The sequence below is a fragment of the Nicotiana tabacum genome, chromosome 8 (genome assembly GCF_000715075.1).
Source record: "Nicotiana tabacum cultivar K326 chromosome 8, ASM71507v2, whole genome shotgun sequence".
Classification (NCBI taxonomy): Eukaryota; Viridiplantae; Streptophyta; class Magnoliopsida; order Solanales; family Solanaceae; genus Nicotiana; species Nicotiana tabacum.
Window position 1 is genome coordinate 6,178,698 of NC_134087.1, and position 9,187 is coordinate 6,187,884.

The following is a 9,187-nucleotide window of genomic DNA, read 5'->3' on the forward strand; positions in this document are numbered from 1 at the left end:
ATTACTCATGAATCAATTTGGGCTAAATATCAGTCCAACTTTAGATGGATTGAAATGCAGTGGGTCAAGATATCACTACTAAAAAACATCTGTTTACCGACGCAACAGTACTGACAAACTTTTTTTCCGCCGGTATTCAGAAGGACTTTCCGACAGAGTCTCTTGGTACTTTTGAACTTTTTAATTTCTAATTTTTTTAAAAAAGAACCGACGGACTTCCGTCGGTAAATAATGATATTTTGACCGGTCAAAATTTAAATGGTTGTACCGATGGGGTACCGACGGACTCCGTCGGTAATTTACCGATGGACTCCCTTGAAACATTTTGTATTTATATTTTTGAATTATTTTTTTAGGTACCGACAGTGTCTTTCGGTACTTTTAAAAAAATAAATGAAAAAGAAAATAAAGTTATCGACGTAGTCAATCCTATTGCATTTACATAATAATTTGAATTTTGTTCTTACAGTACTGATGGACTTCCGCTGGTAATTTAAATATATAATCTTATAGATAATTATTTTGTATTTTTTTATTACACAATACCGAAGGAGGCTATTGGTAAGTCCCTCGATAAGTATTTACTTAATTATCTTAGTGGTTGATTAGCCTATTTATTGAAATTTAAACTAAGTGGAGGTAATACACTACTTAAAAATATATTAGTGGCAATTAGTTTAGTAATTTATAATCACATAAAGTAAAAGTGAATTTGTAGTATCCTTAACTACATAGATTAACCTATACATTAATAATTACACACTAAGAAGAAGTGTATTAGTCGTTTCCGTAAGAAATATTAGTGATGGTTTATCTTATAAATTGATAATTACTGTAAGTAGAAGTGAATTAATGCATGGTGTCTTTAAGTAACTTTAACAATTAGTGAACTAGTGGTATCCTTGTATAAGTAATGTTAGTGATTGATTAGCCGATATATTGATAATTATACACTAAATGGAAGTGTATTAGTGATATTTGTGAGAAATGTTTGTGATTGTTTATCTTTAGTTTGATAATTAAAGTAAGTGGAGGTTTATTAGTGGTATCGTTAAGTAATATTAGTGGTATTCTGAAGTAACGCTAGTGATTCATTAGCCTATACATTGATAACTATACTAATTAAATATGTATTAGTATAGTCTTAAAAACTATTACTAATTCATTAGCTTATGCATTAAGAATTATACTAAGTAGGAGTGTATTAGTAATATCAGCAAGAAATGTTAGCGATTGATTAACTTATAAATTGATAATTACATAAAGCAGATGCATATTAGTGGTATGCTTAAGTAATGTTAATGATTGATTAGCCTATCTATTAGTAATTACACTGATTAAGTAAAAGTTTATCAATAGTAGTCTTAAGAACTATTACTAATTGATTAGCTTATACCTGAGAAATGTTAGCGATTAATTTGGTTATAAATTGATAATTATAAAAAGTAGATTAGTATTAGCGGTATCCTTAAAGTAGACACTAAGTAGACGCGTGTGTGTGGCTATATATATATATTAGAAGTGTATTGGTAGTATTCTTAGTTCTCACACTCAGCAGAAGTATATTAGAAATATATAAATAAGAAATGTTAGCGATTGGTTAGCTTATAAATGGATAATTACAGAAAGTAGATGCGTATTAGTGGTATTCTTAAGTAATATTAATGATTGATTAGCCCATGTATTAATAATTAGACTAATTAAGTAGAAGTATATTAATAGTATTCTTAAGAACTATTACTGATTGATTAGCTTATACATTTAGAATTACACTAAGTAGAAGTGCATTAGTAATACCAGTAAGAAAAATTAGTGATTGATTAGCCTATACACTGAAAATTCTACTAAGTAGAAGTGTATTAGCAGTATTCTTAAGAAATATTACTCACTGTTTAGTTTATAAAATGATAACTACACTAAGTAGAAGTGCATTAGTGATATCCTTAAGTAATATTAGTGATTGATTAGACTATTAATTGATACTTAACTACGTGAAAGTGGTTTAGTAGTATTAGCTTGTAAATTAATAATAATATTAGCTTATGATTTATTTTAAATTATTAATATTAATTTCATTGTTAATTAGTGCTAAAAGATAAATTACATTGAAAATATTACAATTATGGGCATAATATTTTCAGAAACTTAAATATTAAACATAAATTATACAGTAAGAAGAATTATATGTTAGGTCTTTGTAAAATATTAGTTTGATTGTCATTGATTCATAGTAATTTGTTAGCTAGAATTTAATTAATTGTCAGTTTGATATTTTATATAATAATTACATACTAGGTAATTTGTTAGGTATGGTATTTGGTATTTTTTTTAAAATACCGAAATACTGATACCATACCGAAATATATACTAAATTACATAATATATATATATATATATATATATATATATATATATATATATATATATATATATATATATATATATATATATATATATTATTTATTACATAAATATAGTTGTAAAATTTTACTTCCCTTTATTCTTAGTTATTTTTTTAATATCTCCCACCTTTTATTTTCACTATACGTTCCTTTCCCCCCATTTTTTTGGTTACTCGCTTACACCCAGTTGTTTCCTCTTTTAGTTTTAGGTTTAGAAATATAAAACCCACCATTTTCATACCTTACTTCAACTTAGACATACCATAGACAAATCTCTCCAGCTCTCTCGCTGTGAGCTGCGCCTGGTTTCTAGCTTTTGCCTTCTCTCGCGGTTCGCAACAGGTATGATCTCGATCTCCCCCCCTCTCTATCTAGCTATCTATATTCTGCTACTCTTCTCTGTTTCATCTCTCTCTCTCTCTCTCTCTCTCAATCTTCTGCTCATTTTCTCTGTGTGTTCATCTCTTTCTCTTTAAATGTTTGGTAAGTTATTATTGAAAGAAGATATGCACAAGTGGGTTAGGGTTTTTGATACAATCAAAATTACTGAAAGAAGACAAATGTGATTGCAATATTGTAGTAAAATTGAGTTTTGATACATTATTTTTTATGTTCTTTTGGTGGTAGATTATCGTTTCTTTGCTCTCAATTTTCTTTTTTACTTGATTCTAATGAGTCATCTTTATTATGGAATTGCCCTGTTGCTTTCATTCTATTGCTCCAAGAGGAAACATTATTAATGTAATTTTGTATGTTGCAAAATTTATTAGTATTAATTGTCACGACCCGTATTTTTCACCCTCGGGAGTCATGATGACGCCCACTCGTGGAAGCTAGGCAAGCCGCGAAATAAAGAATCACTAACTCTTTCATTTTAAGCCTTTTTAACAATTTGGATTAACAGGTAATCAACATTGATTATTAACGATAAATAAAACAAGCGGAAGACTTAAACTGATAAAATAACCAAAGCCAGTACTACAATGCCAACATACATCTCTACCCGGAATCCGGTGTCACAATATCACGGACTGTCTATGAGTACTACATACAAGTGTCTGAAAAGAAAATACAATGTATCTCGGAAACAAGTGAAAATAGAACACATAATAAGATAGAAGAGAACGTCGGCCCTACGGACGCCTGCAGGACTACCTCGGTATCTCTAGCTGGACTGAAGGCAGCCACCCAAATGCTATGGTCCAAGAGCTTCTCCGGGATCTGCACATAGTGAAGAGTGTAGCATCAACACAACCGACCCCATGTGCTGGTAAGTGCCTAGCCTAACCTCAACGAAACGAGGCTAGGACCAGACTACCAAATAAACCTGTGCAGTTATATAATATACAACGGAAAATAAAACAGGAATAAACAAGTAAGGATGGGAGGGGGTACATGCTGCGGGGGAATATCAATACCATCAGTAAATTAAGAGAAGGGCATAAGGACAATTTAGAATTCCCAACAAAACAATAAGGAACTCGTAATCAATCTATAAACACTTTGTTTCATCAATTGTTGTGGCGTGCAACCCGATCCATATCATTCATTACTGTTGCGGCGTGCAACCCGATACAATTATATCATTGTTGCGGCGTGCAACCCAATCCGATTATATCATTGTTGCGGCGTGCAACCCAATCCATATATAATATTGTTGCGGCGTGCAACCCGATCCACATGTAATATTGTTGCGGCATGCAACCCGATCCAATTATGTTATTGTTGCGGCGTGCAACCCGATCCAATTATGTTATTGTTCGGCGTGTAACCCGATCCACATATACAATCAACAACAATCATAACAAGAGTCCCTGCAAGGGATCAATAAAGAACTACACTATCCCGGCAAGGGAATCGACAATATAAGTAACTACGTCCTGGCAAGGAAGAAACAACTATAACCAAACTTGTTTCAACATTTAACTACCTCAGCTAACACCAATACTCAGTCATGAGTAATCTTCACGAGAATAATCATAATCCTTGCTCAATACAGAGAATCGTCAACTTAAGCATCCGTAGTATTATTTAAGAACACAATAAATTACAATTTAAGACTCATGGTCATGCTCGACACCAACGTATAGATACTCGTCACCATGCTTATACGTCGTACTCAACAAGAAGCAAGTAGCAAATAGGACACAACTCCTAATCCCTCAAGCTAAGGTTAGACCAAACACTTACCTCGAACTTCCACGGCCAACTTAAGCTTCAAACATCTTTTTTCCTTTTGAATCCGGCTCCAAATCAATTGTATCTAGACATAATAGATTTAATAACATCAATAAACGCTAAACAATCCAATTCCAATGCTTAATTATAGCTTCCCCATCATTCTTCCCAAAAAGTCAAAAATTGACCCTGGGCCCGCTTGGTCAAAACTCGAGGTTCGGACCAAAACCCGATCACCCATTCACCCACGAGCCCGAATATATAGTTAGTTCCAAAAGTTGACCCCAAAATAAGGTTTAAATCCCAAATATACAAAAAGCCCTAACTTTACCCAAATCCCTAATTTTCTGCCCTTAAAAATATGATTTAAGCCTAGAAATCTAATGGGTGTTAATGGAAATTGAAGAAAATGAGTCTAAGATTACATACCTATAAATTGGTGGTGAAATCCCCTTTCAAAAATTGCCCAATTTGGAGTTTGGAAGAAGAAGTTATGAAATTTTTGGTTAAGTCCCGTTTTGTTTCTATTTTAAAAATCACTGACAGGCCTTCATCGCGTTCGCGATAGGCCTGTCATGTTTGCGATGAGTTAGGCCTCAGTGACCTTCGCGTTCGCGACATTGGGCTCGCGTTCGCGAAGGGTATCCCCCCCTCGGGCTCGCGTTCGCGAAGAAGAAAACTGGCGCATGGGATATTTGCCTTACGCGTTCGTGAGTGGGACCACGCGAACGCGAAGAACAAAATCCCTGGGCACTGAACAACAGAAACCTGCAACTTTTCATAGTTCAAAAACTTTCCGAAACTCATCCGAGCCCTCGGGGCTCCAAACTAAACATATGTACTAACTCAAAAACATCATATGAACTTATCCGTGCAATCAAATCGCCAAAATAACCTCTTAAACAACGAATTTAACATAAAAATCTAAGAAAAATTTCAAAACTTTCAAAGTAGGAAATTTTCACAACTACGAGTCCGAATCACCTCAAACGACTTCTGTTTCTTACCAAATTTCACAGACTCATCTTATTTCACATATAAGACCTGTATCGGGCTCCGGAACCAGAATACAGGCCCGATACTATCAAATTCTAAATGCATTTCATTTCTAAAACTCATAGAAATTTCTAGAAAATAATTTTCTTTAAAAATTCATTTCTCGGGCTTAGGACCTCGGAATTTGATTCTGGGCATACACCCAAGTCCCATATTTTTTCACGGACCCCCCGGGACCGTTAAATCACGGGTCCGGATCCGTTTACCCAAAATATTGACCGAAATTTAAGTTAAAATTTTAACATTTTTATAGATTTTTACATAATAGCTTTCCGGTTACGTACCTGTACTGTGCACGCAAATCGAGGTGATGCCGAAGGAGGTTTTTAAGGCCTCGGAATGTAGAATTCATTTTAAAAACAAGTGATGATTTTTTGGGTCATCACATTAATATTGGTTTAATGTTTCATTTTTAAGGTTACTAATTTATACAGTACTTACTACAGACAATCTGTATTAGTTTTAATTTATTGTAATATGATAGTGGAAAGTTTTATACAATATCATTTACTCCTATAAAATTAGATCTGTTTGAGTTTTCTTTTCTTTCTTAGTTTTCTGCAATTTGTACTCCTCTGTAAATGACATATTATTAAATTCATAGCTCTACCTCTTGCTCTTGCGTGTGATCTCTTTCATAGGAACTTAAAAAAAAGGTTTTTGTCTACCTTAGTATGTATATGTTTAGTGGTTTACATAAACACAGTTGGATTCATTCTTGATTCTTCTACCTTAGTATCTTATAAAAGGCTAGAGTAAGAGATGATACTAATATGGCAGAGTAATACAGAGCAAGAAAATATTATGTAGAAAATAATAAATTTGTTGTTTATATATATAGATGGAATATCGTATGTGGATGTACGATAGGAATCTTCCTAATCGGCGGGGTTTAAGAAATGAATTTGTACAAGGTGTTGATGAGTTTATTAATCATGCTAAGTCATTTAGCAAAAATAAGGAGATGATTAGGTGTCCTTGCGCGAAATGCAAGTGCAGAAAATGGTTGAAACTAGAGAATGTTATGACTGATCTATATAGTAAGGGCTTTATGGATAATTACTATGTGTGGACTAGTCATGAAGAGACTGAGGGTAGTGATGGTAATATTTATAACCATAATTTTGATATTGGTGAAAGTAGTCAAGATCCTAGATTACATGAAATGGTTATGAATGCTCTTGGAATGTACAATGAGGGTGACAACTCTCTTGATTTTAAAAATCTCAAAAGAGGAGATTCCTAATTATTTAAAGATCTCAATCTTAATTTTTTCTAACATTACTTGAATTTATTAACTCTTTTTGTTTCATTTGCAGGAATATGCTCTTAAGAGACCCGCGAAACATGATGAGGTTTGGAAGAAGACCCACACAAAAAGCAAAGTCGGGGAAGAAGCTTGGGTTGAGCCGCGGGCAGAGGAGGCTTATGTAAGATCAAGATTAACTTAAAATTCTTTTATAATGATTGTTTATATACTAAAATTCTCTTTTAATGTAGAATCAGTATAAAGAAGCTGTGGAAGAGCTCGTTAGGAGTCAGCCGACCGATGAGTAAGGCCAGCTAATCATGCCATCGGAGGAAGAAACTCTCCCATTATGGCTGAACGTGGTTGGAGGCGTGTATAAGGGTAGAGCATACGGCCTTTCCTCCGAAAGTAATTTTCATCGCCTCGCGTGTGGACTACAAAGTATATACTTTTTTGGTTAATAAGCTCTTCTTTTTGTTAAGAAACTCTAAAGTTTGCAAATACTACTTATAGGCTATCCTTTCCAGCTAAATGTTTTAAGTCTTCTGTGAGAATCTTTAGAGATATTCAAATAGATATCCTTAACCTTCTATTTGAATTATTGAAATTTTTAAGCATAGGATGACAACATAAGCTTTTGGTGATTAGATAAAAAGAAAAACAACATTGACATTTTGATTTAGTTAGGGTCAGAGATGTACTGCTGATGCTATATTCACCAATCACTGGCCTTTAACTTCAAATGTAAAGTGGGAATCAAAAATGAATTAAACATAACCTTTCTCAATTACCAACTAGCAAGTAAAGGGATGGAAAGGAAAACTACAGAGAAAATAGACATGAAAAAATAATATTGTTTCCTTTTGAGAAAATATTCAAAAGGAACTCATCATATCAGCCTGATAAGAAACAAAAGACTGATACTTAACGTATGACGTAAAACTATACTTTCATTGACCAAATGGTGTAGAAAGTTCATCTGTCTCCTACCATAAGAATAAAAAGTTAGAAAACTTAATCTGCCTATATTTTGTATAACTGGTGCCTTGTCAAGTCACATAAGATTGTTTGAGAAAAATTGAAGTTTGACTTGGGAATTTTGGTTTCCCTATTAAGTTCAGAGGCTTATGTCCACTTTAGCTATTTGCACCTCACTGATAAACACATTGTACATTACAATTCTAAGACTGTAAATACTTTGAAATATTCCTATGCAAAAGGAGTAAAGCCAGCTAGCATGTAAAAGGAAAACAAAAGTGAACTAAAAGTTTACCCAGGTTATAAGCTTGGTTCTTTCCTCCAAAAATGATTCTATGTTGGCTTTCTCCCAGTTAGAAGCTCCAGTAAAATAACTCCAAAGTTGTAAACATCTCCTTTTGCTGTTGCCTTTTGAAGTTTATATTTACCTAGTTGAAGTTTATGAAGTTAGGTGTTGAGTTATTCAATTCTAACTCTTCGTGTATTTTTTCCACTTCTCTTTTGTGGATTACAAGGTATTGGGACATCCGCCACCATGCAAAATGAGGACCTTGAGGAGATGCGGCAAATAATTCAACAACTTTCTAGGAATTGTGTGGATGAACGAGAAAAAAGAAAGCATGAAGAGAAGATTAGAGACGCACTTAGGAATGACATTGACTCCCTCAAGGCTCAAGTGAACCATTTAATCGGCTTGCCATGCTCTCCACCAAAAGACATTTATGAAGAAGATGAAAGTGATGGAAATAATACAAACGACGAAGAAGATGAGGAGTAACCCGAAGATTAGTGATCTTATGTTTGGTTGGATTGTTGTTTAGTTGGATGTTAACTTTAAATGTTACGTTTTGATGTTTGGTTGGATAGTATTGATGTTTGATGGGATAATTTGGATGTTTGGATATAGTGTATAAAGTTTTTTTGTTGTTAAGTTGAGTTTTATTGTGGTTGCATTTTAGTTTGTATTGTAATATTCTGCTGGTAGGTGGTGCAACAAAAAATAGGCACTGTCTGTCAAAAATGTACCAGATTTACCGAGTACCGACAGAGTCCGTTGGAATAATTATTCATTTTCAATCAAGAATTCTTAATTAGCGAGGGAGCTCGTCGGTATACTTGAACCAAATTTTCAGATTTTGTTGAAAATACCGATGGATAGCCATCGAAATATGAATTTATTCATATTTTTAATTATTATATTACTAAATTAAAATTCTAAACTTACAGATGGTGTCTGTCGGTATTATTAAATTATTATTTTTAATTTATTAATGGATATCTGTCGGTATTGATATTATTATTATTATATTATTTTATAATATAC

General features: G+C 33.3%; 1 long non-coding RNA gene across 2 annotated transcripts; it reads left to right on the forward strand.

The window, feature by feature from the left end:
- Positions 1 to 2,590: 2,590 nt before the first annotated feature.
- On the forward strand, positions 2,591 to 8,788 carry LOC107786265 (uncharacterized). Of its 2 annotated transcripts, XR_012694487.1 has the most exons (4): positions 2,591 to 2,744; positions 6,956 to 7,066; positions 7,137 to 7,326; positions 8,379 to 8,782. It is a non-coding gene; the product is annotated as an uncharacterized LOC107786265 (long non-coding RNA). The 2 variants fall into 2 exon arrangements; XR_001648096.2 differs by having other exon boundaries at positions 7,137 to 8,788.
- The last annotated feature ends 399 nt before the right edge of the window (positions 8,789 to 9,187 follow it).